We start from the raw sequence: 14,624 nt of genomic DNA, 5'->3' as shown, positions 1-14,624 counted from the left end.
GACTAGTGCATCTGGGTCCCCCCTCCCCCCTTTGCATTATTTTGGTGGTACAGACAACATTCTTTCCAACAAGTCACTTTAATGAGAGCACTGGTTATAAAAGAGTAGTTTACTCATTAAAATGATTGACAGTGCTCCAATACAAAAGAAACCTCCCATTTCTTTGACAACTGAAGTTGTGTAGGAAGCTCTCAATTTAGCAGCAAGATAAAATATGTGTCCCACTTTTCCCCTCGATATAGGTTTTTTGTAGAGACTGCTTAGCACAATTAGCAAGCCAACATCATGAGCAGCAGTTCAATAAAATTCTTAATGATCTAAGAGTTATTTTTATAGTGAGCAGAAGAATTATGGGGAGCATGAGCCATCTTGGTGAGCAATTATTTGATGCATTCGGTACTATTAAGACTAGGCACAGGTTGCTTCTGCCAAAAATAGTGTGTAATCTTTATGAATGTAGAAAGACCATTAACTGCAATTAGCTCATCACATTTCATATGATCTAGATCTTAAAATCAGGGCTGTGACCAAGACATGCTGAAGATAGTCTACTAATGTGATAATGAAGGTACTCTTCCTAGTCAAAAAGCTGACTCTTTATTTCATATTGGTGATGTGAAATCACCTCTACTGTTCTTGAGGGTAACAGTATTGATTGAGCCTGGTAATAGTTAATCATATACTAGTTGCCACAACTAACTTTCTTTTTTAAAAAAAATTAAACTCTTTAAGTTTTGGATAATTTAAGAATTTGATAGGTTGAGAGATTTATGAAGTCCAGGTTTTTTTTAAAAAATAAACTTTTAAAATTTACACCCCAAAGGGGAAAAAAAGCAAGTCTTAAATTTAAGTTTATTTATTTATTTGTCAAGCATATATAAGATTACAGGTAAAAAGTATAAACGTAATTTGAATATATGAAAAGAGTAAGTAAAAAGGAATATTAGAACAGGGACAGTAGGCACACTGGTGCACTTATGTACGCTCCTTACAGACCTCTTAAGAATGGGGTGAGATCAACGGTAGACAGTTTAAGGTTAAAGTTTTGGGGGTTTGGGGAAGAAACTACAGAGTCAGGTAGTGCATTCCAGGCATTGACCACTCTGTTACTGAAGTCATATTTTCTGCAATCGAGTTTGGAACGGTTTACCTTGAGTTTGTATCTTGTTCCAGGGTCTCAGCTGCAGTGGTAGAGTTAAGGATGATTAGAAATTGTCTCTTGTTTTAAGATACATACTTTCTGGGCTCAAGCCCCATTGAGGAACATAGTCATTATAACATTATATACTATAACACAAAATAGTATATTTTGTGAATATACTATTTAAGTTAATCTAAAACCTCTTGCCAATGCTATATGGAATGAACCGAGAGGAAGAGAATTTAAGAAGTTACAATAAGAAGAGAACTGACAATATGAGGAACAATGTAGAGAGCTGGAAATACAGGTGAGGTTTGAAAAGATACACATGAAGACAAGCTTCTATGAAGACGTTGCATAGGGAAGATGAAACTCAGTGCCATGGTCAGTTAAGCTGAGTTATGCACAGATCTGGGGACTGTGTTGCGAGTGCTGAAGGGGCTGTGAAAGTTGTATCTGAGACTGAAGGGAGGGGGTCAAGGAATTCAAGAGCTGCTGCCTGAGATTTGTCTGTTTGGTCCATCAAGGAACAGGATAGAGGTCACAGTAGGGGATTAAAATGCCCATCATATCATCTGAACTGGATCAATGGTACAGAGGGAGGGAGGGAAGGAAGGAAGGGAAAAAGTTAGAATGAAGGGAAGAGAAGATAGAAGAAAAAAATAATGAATATAATGAATAATGAAATATACAAAACTGTGGGGTCCTTGGTGCTCTCTGAGCTTGGTTGCTTTCTTGTGGATGTTTCATTACCAAATTAGGTAATATCATTAATTCTAGTAGGGTGTGGGTTTTGCTCTCATTTTATATACTAGTGGCTTGCCTGTTGGTGTTGGTGGAAGTGGTCTTGGTGGTTCATTGATTGGGCTGTTTTTTACTGTTGACTCAGACTAATCAGCAAATACTCAGACAAATCAGCCATCAGCAGGCACATAGAGATAAACAACATCTATAAATCATTCAAAAGAGACAACCCAAAACCCAAACAAAGAAGCAAAAGCATCCGCTCCTACCAGCGATCGACACCCAGATGTGCATGCATTAACACCAAGGTTGACATTAGACCAACAGTCAAGAAGCAAACAATACTCCAATCAAGGAACTACCAAACAAGCCAATGGTAAACAACAGCCCTGAGCTACAAATATTCTATTCTGTAGAAATAAGAAACGACCTCGAAACCTGACAGCTATGTGATGGCAGTAGAATTATACCAAACAGCCAAATTCCTTTCAGTTAGGTTCTATATGGAAGAGGTCTATGGGACTGACTTTGATGAAAAGTGAAAATTGTAGTGGAGAGAGCCCTTGACTTGTATTGAGACTGAAATGTATGTCCATGGAGGGAGGAAATGATAAAAGAACAAGCAGAGCAACCAGCAGATAAAGAAGTTAAATAGCAATAACACTTAGACTTATATACCACTTTACAGTGCTTTACAGCCCTCTCTAGGCAGTTTACATGATCAGCATATTGGGTCCAACAATTTTGGGTCCTCATTTTACCCACCTCGGAAGAATGGAAGGCTGAGTCAACCTTGAGCCTGGTGAGATTTGAACTGCCAAATTGCAGGCAGCTGGCAGTCAGCAGAAGTAGCCTGCAGTATAAAAGTGCCTCAGTTAAAAAAAAAAAGTCCACTTTTGACTTAAGCCAGGCAGGGATGGGAAGAACTACATAGAAATAATAAAGAGAAACCAATGGTTTACTGTTAGGATTGTTGTGTTTAGGTCTAGATCATTGCATACGATTGTCAGGCAGATGCTTGTTTCTTTTTCTTCTCTTCTCTTCTCTTATTTATGCAGATGGAGTTGAATTGGAAGTGAGCTTGTTTCTTTGGCACATTAGCTGATAGGGAGAAGGAGTTGGGTAGTTGAGAGGACACAGAGATGGAGTAGAGGTTAATGGGAGTTATAGTCAAGGGGAAGTGTGAGGGGGAGAGGTGGGTGATCTTTTCCAGGGAAAGAGAGATTGGACATTTGGTTCCAATCTCTGCATACAACCTTTGAATCTCTGTTTATCAGCCAAGCATCCAGCTTGCTCAGTATGCCAGGCTCAAATGGATGGCTTTGAGCATCAGACTTGTCTGCAATAAATCCACAGTTTAATTTAACTGTATATGAGAGGGCAGACCTGGTACCCATCAGACCGGATAGACAGAGGTGGAGGAGCTCTCTGTATTGAGATCTGTGCAGTCGGGTCTTGTGTGTGGATTATTTTCAATAACTCATCAATAGGACTAGATGCAATGTATGTATACATACACTTTTGAAAGCAACTCTCCTGGAAATCTGTGTATGTCCATATTCACTTTCTGACTCAGATCAGTCTGCTTACTGTAGGCATAATCAAAAGTGGCTAGTGGGTAGACACAGAATATATCTTAATATGGGATTTGTTTTATTAAAGATTAGAAAATAGAGCTAGAAAGTAAAACTTGGGAAAATGTTTTTTTTTTTATTGAAAAGTTTTACAAAAAACATTCCCCCCCAATATTCCCCCCACCCTTTTTCCCTCCCCACAACCCCACCCCCCTTCCCCCCTTCCCATCCCACCCTCCCCCCCAGACTTCCCAGAGCAAAATGCAGGGTATTTCAATTAACAATCATAAACTAAATTAGCCTAACTATTCTTAAACTACCAAATCCCGCCCTGAAACCTTAACTCCACTATGGATAACATAATACTTCTAAAGTTTAACATTCATTCATAAGCTATTTGATATTTTCTTGTCTGATACTTATTTTGAATATAATCAATCCATCTTCTCCATTCCGTTACATATCTTTCTTGTGCATAGTCCTTCAAATATGCTGAAATTTTCGCCATTTCTGCTAAATTTGTTACTTTCAGTGTCCACTCTTCAATAGTAGGCAAAGAATCCTTCTTCCAATATTGCGCTACCAACAGCCTAGCTGCTGATATTAAGTTCAGAATCAGTTTAGTCTCTAATGCTGTACAATCCGTCATTATACCCAATAAAAACAATTGAGGAGTAAATTTCAACCTTTTTTTCAAAATGTTCTGCATCACCCACCAAATTTTTATCCAAAATGCCTTAATTTTCTTACAAGTCCAGCATATATGATAATGAGTTGCATCATCACATTCACATCTCCAACATTTAGCTTGCAAATTCAGGTACATACATGATAATTTTTTAGGATCTAAGTGCTATCTGTAAAACATTTTATAAAAATTCTCTCTCAAATTTTGTGCTTGCAAAAATTTAACATTTCTAACCCAAATCTTTTCCCATGTTTCCATCATCATAGGTTCCTGAAAGTTTTGTGCCCATTTTATCATACAATCCTTAACCAATTCCGTTTCTGAATCTATTTCCAATAAAGCATTATACAATCTTTTAATGTGCATCTGACTTTGATCTCTAATCTGTTTTACCAGGTTTTCCTCATTTTGCATGACACCAATTTTTTGATCTTCCCTCCATCTAGTTTGAAGCTGACCATACTGAAACCAAAACTTGGGGAAATGTTATTATGCATACTGTTACATGATAGAAGTTACTATAGTTACTATGTATAAATAAATGTTAGACTACTATTATATATGCTTAAAAAGTAAAAAATAAGAGATGATGGATAGATTCATAATACTTTTTAATATGTTGGGAATTGTTGTATTAGGGGTTAGAAATAAGAGACAGAAAGTAGAAATTGGGAAAATACTACTATGTATACTGCTACAAAATATAATACATTATAATACATTATAACTACAATGTATATGTAGAGCCTGTGTGGCGCAGCAGACTAATGCTACTGTTAAAGGTAGTATTTAGCTTCCAGCTGCCTGCAATTACTGCGAGTTCAATTCTCACCAGGCTCAGGGTTGATTCAGCCTTCCATCCTTTCTAAGGTAGTTAAAATGAGGACCCGGTTTGTGGGGGCAATAAGCTGACTTTGTATAAATTATACAAAAGTATGAAGGCTATTGTTTAACGCCTTGTAAGCCGCCCTGAGTCTCCGGAGAAGGGCGGCATATAAATCAAAAAATTTTTAAAAAATAAACCTTAGAAGCGGAAAGATTATTATTATGTATATCTAAATAATACTATTATTTTTACCAGTATTTTGTATAGAGTAAATTGACCCAGACAATATACTGTTCACTAAGTATGTTGAAGAAAAAAAAAACTGTAGATAAAATTACAAAAAAAGAAAAAGAAAAAAAGTGGTTAGTTCTTTGGACTTAAGGAATCATCTCCTATACACTTTTATAAAATTCCAAATAACTGAATTAGGGTCAGCATTTTTATTTGATGTTTATGAATAATTCAAATAAGGCAGCATTAACAGCTAAGGCTATTAAGTAAAAGAAATAGAAAAGCATACCTTTAAACAAATGCTATAATTATCATTGCTTCCATTTTTCTTCCATGTTGTGTTGCTATAGGAACATTCATGATTATCTTTTAATAAGCATCTTACAGATTGTGCCTGCATATATCATTCAACAACAGTTTACATTCACCAATATCTATTGAAATGTGTAATAGAGGATGTTTTAGAGAAGGGTACATTTTCAGAGAATTATGCCATATATTAACCATGACAGAGGAATAATTTTCAAATTAGGTTTAAGCAGACTTGAAGATATTTTGATTTATTAGAATCTAAATCTATCTGTTAGGATGGCTTTAATTTAGGTTCTTGCATTGATCAATTGGCTTTAATAACATTCTAACATTCTATGAGTATCAGGGTTGTAGTTATATAACTAATGTGTACACAGTTACATTTTTGTTGGATGGTAATTTATATTTTAGTTTTGCCAAATGGAAATTTGATTTGAGAACTTGAATTAGCAGCTTCAGGAATTAAAATACACACCATCAGCTACCAGCTAATTTCTTTTAGTGGTGCATCTGTAATAGCTAGAAATCAATGTTTCATAGATTACGTTGTGTCTCTGGCCAGAATTGCTTGTGTAAGTGTCTAGTAGCATTTGTTCACAACATCTAATCTTACTAAGAGAATAACATTAAGTCCAATATGCAGAGAATTGATTCCCATGACATAGAAGAGATGAGTCATTTTAGATCTTAGGAACTTTGTCTCCTAAATCATGTGTAACCTACACAACGATGCCATAGAACTGGCATAGTTCTGATACATCCTCACTTTCTTTCCCATCTCTTTATTACGCTTGAATCCCAAACTTTCAGGATTTCTTAAACCACATTTTATTTAATTACATTCAACTCAGAGGTGGGATTCACTCACCTTCCCTACCGGTTCGCAAATGTGAGTGTGCTCTCGCTTCACTCAAATGTGCTTCCTCTGTGCATGCACATGGCCTTCCGCGCATGCTCTTTGCTCATGCACTACGTCCAGGCAGGTGGCCGGAGCCTCCTGCAGTCACCACTACCGGTTCTCCCAAACCAGACAGAGCCGGCTGAATTCCACCACTGATCTACTAATAAAGCAATGATAAAGTAACTACCATTTTATCTTGGATTACAGATTAAGATATCAGGTTAGAACCTGATCAATGATTTAGGTTACACATTAGAGTTGCTAAATGTGCCATGATCAGAACAGATCAAACCAGAGGAATTTAGAAAATGAACCAAACTATTCAGAATCACCTAATAAAATTCCTTCTCAATTCCACTTTAGGGAGAAAATGTTTAAACTTTACATTCGCAATGATTGAGGATCCCAAAGAGTTTTGGATTACATGGATTATATCTACTGTATGAGTAGATACAGTAGATATAACCCACAGTAGATTGAGTGTGGTGGCATAGTGGTTAGAATGCAGTATTGCAGGCTAATTCTGCTGCTTGCCAGCAGTTCAATTCTCACCAGGCTCATGGTTGACTCAGCCTTCCACCCTTCTGAAGTCAGTAAAATGAGGAGCCAGATTGTTGGGAGTAATATGCTGACTCTGTAAACTGTTTAGAGAGAGCTGTAAACTATTATGAAGCAATATATAAGTCTAAGTGCTATTGTTATTGCTATTTGAAATTAAAACAGGGAAATTTTACAATATTTGTTCATTTGTCTTCAGGAACCCACTAAAAGGATCTCTGATAATCCCCAGGAGTCCACAGACCACACTTCAGAATGGCTGCTCTAGAAGTTGCTACTGTATATAGTAAACAATTCACAACATGAGTTATTAACCTTAATAAGTATTATAATCACAGAGTATATTGGAAGCCTGGGATGGTGAATAAATACATTTAAGATTTCTGGCTGAAATTGGAGTGTTGCCTTGTGCCCATCTGAGAATCATCCTAGGGATTTCAGCTAAAGATAGTTCCTTCCATGAGACATAGCAGAGAATGATAGATTTATACTCTTTATTGTTAAGTCCCCTTTAATAGGCATTGACTTAAGTATCTATCAAGTCTTTAATAGGCTTTGGATCAAATGCTTATTCATATTCTGAATAGCCAACATTTCAGTTCAGCAAATCCTTTCAACACCAGATTCCTCTGCTTCGCTCTCTTCATTTTCTATATAGCTGACAAATGCCTTTCTTCCCTCTGGCCCCCATCTGAGTTTTGCTTCCCTAGCTATCAGCAATAAAATGGCATATATAACTAAAGTAGAAGTACTTTAAAATAAGAATCCCATCCTCCCATCTATTGCATTGTTTTTAAGTAGTTTGATTCAAATCGTTAGCTCTTAGCCAATTAAACTTAATAGTTGTCTTCCTAGTGGGCTTAGAAATCAACACGTTATGGATCTGTCTCTCTGGCTGGCAATCTCTAGCATATGCCGGGGGAGAAAAAAAATACATTTTAGAGATGACACTCCAGGGCAAACATACCAACTGTGAGCAGCAGGCCTGCAATGATCTACTGCTATGTTTGATTTAGCTGTTAAGCTGAGTGATTATACCTGGTATGTTCTGTTTTTGTTTTATCACAATCAAATGGGCCAGCAGCTCAATGGCATTTGCCATCTTTTGGAGACTTTCCCTTTGAGGCCCATCTATTGAAGGTGACTGATGATTAACAGGCGTATCTTTGTTCTTGGTGTGATGTTCAATGAGGAACATGCTGTTCCTGAATAGGATTAATTTTGCAAGATTACCTCTCTATGGAACTGGGCTGCAGTTTGCTGCTGTTTGGCAGCAAACCTGTTTGTAATGTAACTTTACTCCACATTTCAGAAAGTTTGCAATAACTTCATGATATTAGCTAGGTTTGTGCAGTAGGCAAACAGATGTACGTACAGCAATGAAGATTAACATCAGCATTCAGCATTAACAATTAACATCAGCTTTCTCCCCAGTTAAGGATAAAAAAAGGCATTTTGGTCTACTCTAGTTTAGATATTTACTCTCTGAAAGCAATTTAAAACAAACAAACCAAACCAAACCAAACCAAACTCCAAGTTTATGAAAGAGTGATTCAATCTAGCATTAAGGAGAAATGTCTTATTGATAAGAATAATTAACCAGTGGAACAGCTTACCTCCAGAAGTTGTGGGTGTTCCATCACCAGAGGTTTTTAAGAAGAGATTGGACAGCCATTTGTCCAAATGGTATACAGACTCCTGCTTGAGTGTTGTGGTCCACCAGCAGCCTGCAGACCTGGCAGCAGAGTTGGATAGTGAGGAGGCTGGGGAGGACAATGGGCCAGTCCTGGAGTCAGGGGAAGGCCTAGACGTGGGCTCTGCGTCAGAGGCAGAGATGGGGCCAGGGCCATTTGGGAGTGATGCATGGACTCCAGAGCCTCCAGAGGCGGACAGCAAAGAGGCAGAGGAATAGGAGGAGCCTGTTCCTAGTGCACACATGAGCAGAGCTGCCAGAAGCCCTGTTAATAATCCAACCCTGTGCCATGAAAAGCTTAATACGTGATACAGAGGAGGTTACACTTGGAACCCTATAGCTGTCAAACTCCCAGCCCATGGGCCGGATGCATCACATACTGACCATGCCCAGTTTAGTGAAGGGGAAAACAGTCCCGATACGTCATATGATGCCACCGTGACGACATGAGTTTGACACCCCTGCTATAGAGAGATAGTGGCACAAAGTAGTGATATCACATGGGTATACTTTGGTGCAACTCTAATTACCAATGTCACTACACTCTTGATCAATTGCCATTTCCAAATTTTTTTTATTGTTATTTTTTATTTATTTTTATATGCCGCCCTTCTCCGGGGACTCAGGGCGGCTTACAATGCATTAAGCAATAGCCTTCATACTTTTGTATATTTTACACAAAGTCAGCTTATTGCCCCCACAAACCGGGTCCTCATTTTACCCACCTTAGAAAGGATGGAAGGCTGAGTCGACCTTGAGCCTGGTGAGAATTGAACTCACAGTAATTGCAGGCAGCTGGATGTTAAATGCTGCCTTAGTAGGAGGCATTAGCCTCCTAGGCCACTCAGGCTTATGGTTCTCATGTGCCCATAAACAGTGCATTACAATAGTCCAAATGGGAAGTGAGGAAGGTATGAGTAGCCATGAACAGGGCCTCTTGATTTGAGAATCAACACACTTGATGCACATTGGTGGGTTTGTGCAAAGGCCCTCTGGTCATGTCTTCCACTTGCTCCTACAGGGCTTATTAAAGGATCTGGGAAAGCTTTTACTGCTGAAGCAGCAAGTATCAGGCTAAGTGTAACTTGGATTTTAAAAATTCCAACCGAAGACAAAATATGTAGTTCAGGGTTGAATTCTGGAGTTCTTGGTGCTCTGTGAGCTTAGTTTGCTTCTAGATATTTCTTTACCCAATTAGTAACATCATCAGTGCTAGTGAATATGTAGTTTGTTCTCTGTACACTGTGGGTGTCCTGCTACTGTGGGTGTGGAACTATGATGATAGATAGATAGATAGATAGATAGATAGATAGATAGATAGATAGATAGATAGATAGATATCCTTTCTCCAATAAATTACTAAATCATGATATAGTTGTATAGTTTTCCCTAGAATCAGCTGCATTCCATTCTGTAAAAGTTTTATTCCTTCCCCAATTAGATAGGAAACAATGGCCTTGAAATTCAAATGTAGGCTCCTGCATCTAGGTCACTGTAAAACAGAAATAAGCTGAAGTTCTGCAGCTATAAATATGCCAACATTTGTTAACAATTTGCTGCCAAAAGTCTGTTGTGGATGATAAATGTCCTAATTGCAATTGCTTTGGGTGCAAACTGTTCTTGCTTTGTAGTGAACAAAATTTAGAGTAATAAAATTTGTGATCTCTTTTCTTTAAAATCCAAGTTTCAATCCAAGGAAATTTCATTGTATTACAGAAACTAAAATAAGCTTCATAAACTATGAAGTTTCTCATTCTTCACTGAGATCAGCTGACTCCTGTATAAATTAAATGGCTGAAAAATTTGCATTTGTTCACTTTAGAAAGATGGATTTGTCTTCCTTTGTATGTTATTCTCAAAAGGCAACTGTGGCTATGAAAACTGCTAGTTGCAATACAGAGGCATTCTGAAAGTTTGGCTGGTTTAAATTTTCTCTTGTATGTTGACATCTAGCATAACTTCATTTGATGACTTTTAACAAATAGGGCCAATGGAAAAAAATATTAAATCAACAGCCTGCTTTCACAGGATATTTATCTTTTAATCTAAATTCCAATTTGCACTCTTGTGATACTAGGCGAACTCCCCAAACACAATCCTTACCTATCATCTCCAAAGAACAATTATTGTTTTGGCCAGAAATTATAGAATTGTAGTCTATCACATTTATGATAGTTGAGGAAAGAAGGCTACAATCATAGGGGATGATTAAAACTGATTTTGATTGCCCACTTATTTTCTGTAAACTGTGGAAAAAACATAGAATTATTCAGAATCCACCTGATTATCAATTTCTGATAAAATAAGTGGGGTTTGCAAATTCTGTCCATGAGTGATACGTTTGAGATTATGAGGAGTCACACATGTATGGAAGGGAGCCAGGTCCATCCTACAACTATGATGCATCTTCAGAAGAACAACACACAAACAGGGTATTTATTTAAAGCACTGCTCTTTAACTTGGTCAAGTATACAGTATATGCCTTTTTCCAAGCAATATCCATTTTCAGAATTTGTTTAGTTATCTTCATAGCCCTTTCATTTTGTTGGCAGTTACAGAGAGCAGAGGCAAATGGGAACAAACAATTAGACATGTCTATGGAGATTCTCAGTCATCCAGGCCATGGTTGTCCCCAAAGTGCTTTTTCAAAAGGCAACTGGACTTTCTGGTTTTTCTTTGAAGACGTTTCACTTCTCATCCATCAAAGAAAAACCAGAAGGTCCAGTTGCCTCTTGAAAAAGCACCTTTGGGGAAACAATTAGACAAGTATTTTTCCGGGATGGTATAAAACTCCTGCCTTAGATAGGGGGTTAGACTAGAAGGCCTCCAAGGTCCCTTCCAACCCTATGATTCAATAGATCTTTCTGAGATACAGCTGGCTGCCAACAGTTGAACCAACTACTTATAAAGACATTCTCAAAAGCACATTATAGCAGTCAATCTATAGGTCAGAACTAAAGATGATAATTTAGTCACTGCGGGTTTGCATCAAACTTAATAGTTCCAGCCTAAATCTTACAATGAAAGAGCATAATATAATGCTATGCCTATCTAGGCAGTGGTCTCATCCATTTCAACAAGGCTTACTTTCAAGTATCTGGTATAAGATACTAGCCTAAGCCTGGCCAACATAAATTCTTAGTCCTTGATTGTCTTTGAGCTTGCTTGTTTTCTTGCAAACATTTCATTACCAAACTAGGTAGCAACGTTAGTGCTAGTAGGGAGTGGGGATTGGTCTCATTTTCAGTGTTGGTGGGAGTGGTTGTGATGGTTCGTTGATTGGGTTGTTTTTTGGCAATTCTATGACTGGGTTATTTTTTTCTTCTTGATTGTTGATCTAATGCAGTGATGAAATCCGGCTATATCTATCCAGCCCATGCAAACTGGTAGCACCGGTGGCGGGAGGCTCCGTCCACCCCCTTGGATGTCATTACGTCCTGTTTCTGACCCACTGTGCATACCCATAGCACGCATGTGCTCCCATTCCTGAACCGGTAGCAAAGGTAAGTGGATTTCACCGCTGATCTAATATTAATCTTGGTGTTAATCTATGCTCTTTGAGTGTTGATTGCTGGTGAGGAGCTGTTTTGGTCTTTTTATTTCCTTTTTGGGAAATAAAAGATAGGATAGCACATGAGTATTAGAAAAGTGCAAGGCTATGAAGCCAGGCACTTTGTGAGAAGATAACCACCAGCTGAAAGCTAATCCCTGCTACCTCGGTCTCGCTGACTCATTGAAAATAATCTTTGACCATCTATTTGCTGTTTTGTGGTCCAAGAGCTATAATCTTAACTTTCTTCTTAATCTGTCTGCCAGTATATAGTACTGTTGGAAATGCACTAGATATTTGTACCTTTTCTTCTTTGGTTATAGGAACCTTAAAAACAAGGTTTTTTGTTTTTTTTAATTTGCTTCCCCCAGCCACATCCAACAATGCTTTGTCATGTTCCTTTCATATACTGGAACTTGTATGAGATCATGCTGCACTAACACTTGCTGTCCCCTTTGTGTATCCTTCCTGCACACTCATCAGTCAGTGCTGCATTGCTGTTCATGCAGCTTTAACACATGACATTTCCCAAGGATGCCCCATGCCTTTTCCCCTCCTTTCAGTGTAATGTAATAAGCATTATATCATTTCAAGAGCACCATCCAGGTATGTTAGGATGATAACTCTGGAAACATAATCCCAACCTGACTGTAAGATGCCAAGCTGGAAAGTCAAGGGAATCATTATGTAAAGAATCAGAGAAGTAAATGAGTTGAGAATGACGGAAGAGAAATTAAGCAAAATGCATATCTCATGTTAGAAAAACGATTTCATGAAATATTCAGAAGCTGTTCATAAATTGAAGTTTTCAATTTATGTTGAAGTTCATAAATTGAATGAACAAAGGAGAGAAATAATTGCATGTATTTGGCTGAAAATAAATGCCCAGGATGAATTACTGAACTGGGTCTAATCTTAATATCAAGTGCTATCAAAATTAAAATTTTGCTTATCTCTTTTTTTCGTATTGTGTGAATTGAGGCACTAACTCTTAATGCTGAGGAAAAATAATTATTTCTAGAACAAGGAATTTATATCTGTAGTTTCAAGTGATTCCAAGTACACACACACACACCTCTTTTTGTTTTCCAGAATAGTATTTATATTGATAGTCTCCAGAAATAAAGTTAACCAGATAATCAAATACCTTTTGTTGGTTGAAATTTTTGATTAATGTTTTATTTTTTTTTAATTTTCCCTTTTATTTGTGTGTGTGTGTGTGTGGACATTTTATTGTAGTCTTAAACTAAGAAAGTAAGCATTCTTTATATCCTTGAAAGATGTTGGAAGTCATTCTTTGTATATATTTATGTTTCCCTTTCCTTTTTACTTTTTCACACTCCCATCCCTATTCTCTGTATACTTTTCATGGTTTCCTTGATTGTTAGTTTATATTGTTTTTATGCTTATGCTTTGTAAAATGTAATAAAATTATTTGAAAAGAAAAAAAATCTTGATTAAAGTAACTAATTTTGGTTGTTTCACTTCTTCACTTTTTACAAGCATTTTAGCAATAGCAATAGCACTTAGACTTATATTCCACTTCACAGTGCTTTTACAGCCCTCTCTAAGCAGTTTACAAAGTCAGCATATTGCCCCCAACAATCTGGGTCCTCATTTTACCCACCTCGGAAGGATGGAAGGATGAATCAATCTTGAGCTGGTGAGATTTGAACTACTGAACTGCAGCTAACAGTCAGCTGAAGTAGCCTGCAATTAGAGTGAAGAAGCCTGCACTCTAACTACTGTGCCACCTCGGCTCTCTATCTTCACAAGCATTTAAAGCCAGCTTTTTAAAAAATGGATCTTAAGTTTTGTTAGGTAAACTAAGTTTATATAAAAAATATTTATACTATATATTATAAAAATATTGTTTTATAAATAACTTTAGGTGGCAAGCATATCTGATGTTTCTTCCCCCTTCTGTTTTCTCCACAACAACAGTCAGGTAGGTTGGGCTCAGGGGTGGATTCTACTTAAGTTTACTACTGGTTCGCAATGGGAGCACGCACACAGAAGCTTCTGCACATGTGCAGATTGTCCATTATGACGTCCAGGCGGGTGGGTGGAGCCTCCCACCGCTTTTACTACTGGTTCCCAAGACCCGGACAGAACCGGGAGAAACCCACCACTGGTTGGGCTGAGAGAGAGTGACTATCCCTAAGTCATCCAGACATCTTTCCTACTTAAGGCAGGAATAGAACTCATAGTTTCCTGATATCTAGCCTGGTGCATTAACCATTAGACAAAACTGGTTCTCTCTCTCTTGATTATCTTGCTCTTTTGCTGTTTTTAAAGGAAAAATCACACATCAAAACATTATTAGTAAATAAACATCAACCATTTAATAAGTAGAGATGCAACTGGAATTGAGAGCTCTGGTCAAACAGTAGTGTATGTGTGAA

Source organism: Pituophis catenifer, unplaced genomic scaffold (assembly GCF_029215685.1).
Source record: "Pituophis catenifer annectens isolate HBS135680 unplaced genomic scaffold, rPitCat1.0.hap2 SCAF_3, whole genome shotgun sequence".
Taxonomy (NCBI): domain Eukaryota; kingdom Metazoa; phylum Chordata; class Lepidosauria; order Squamata; family Colubridae; genus Pituophis; species Pituophis catenifer.
This window is presented reverse-complemented; position numbering follows the sequence as displayed.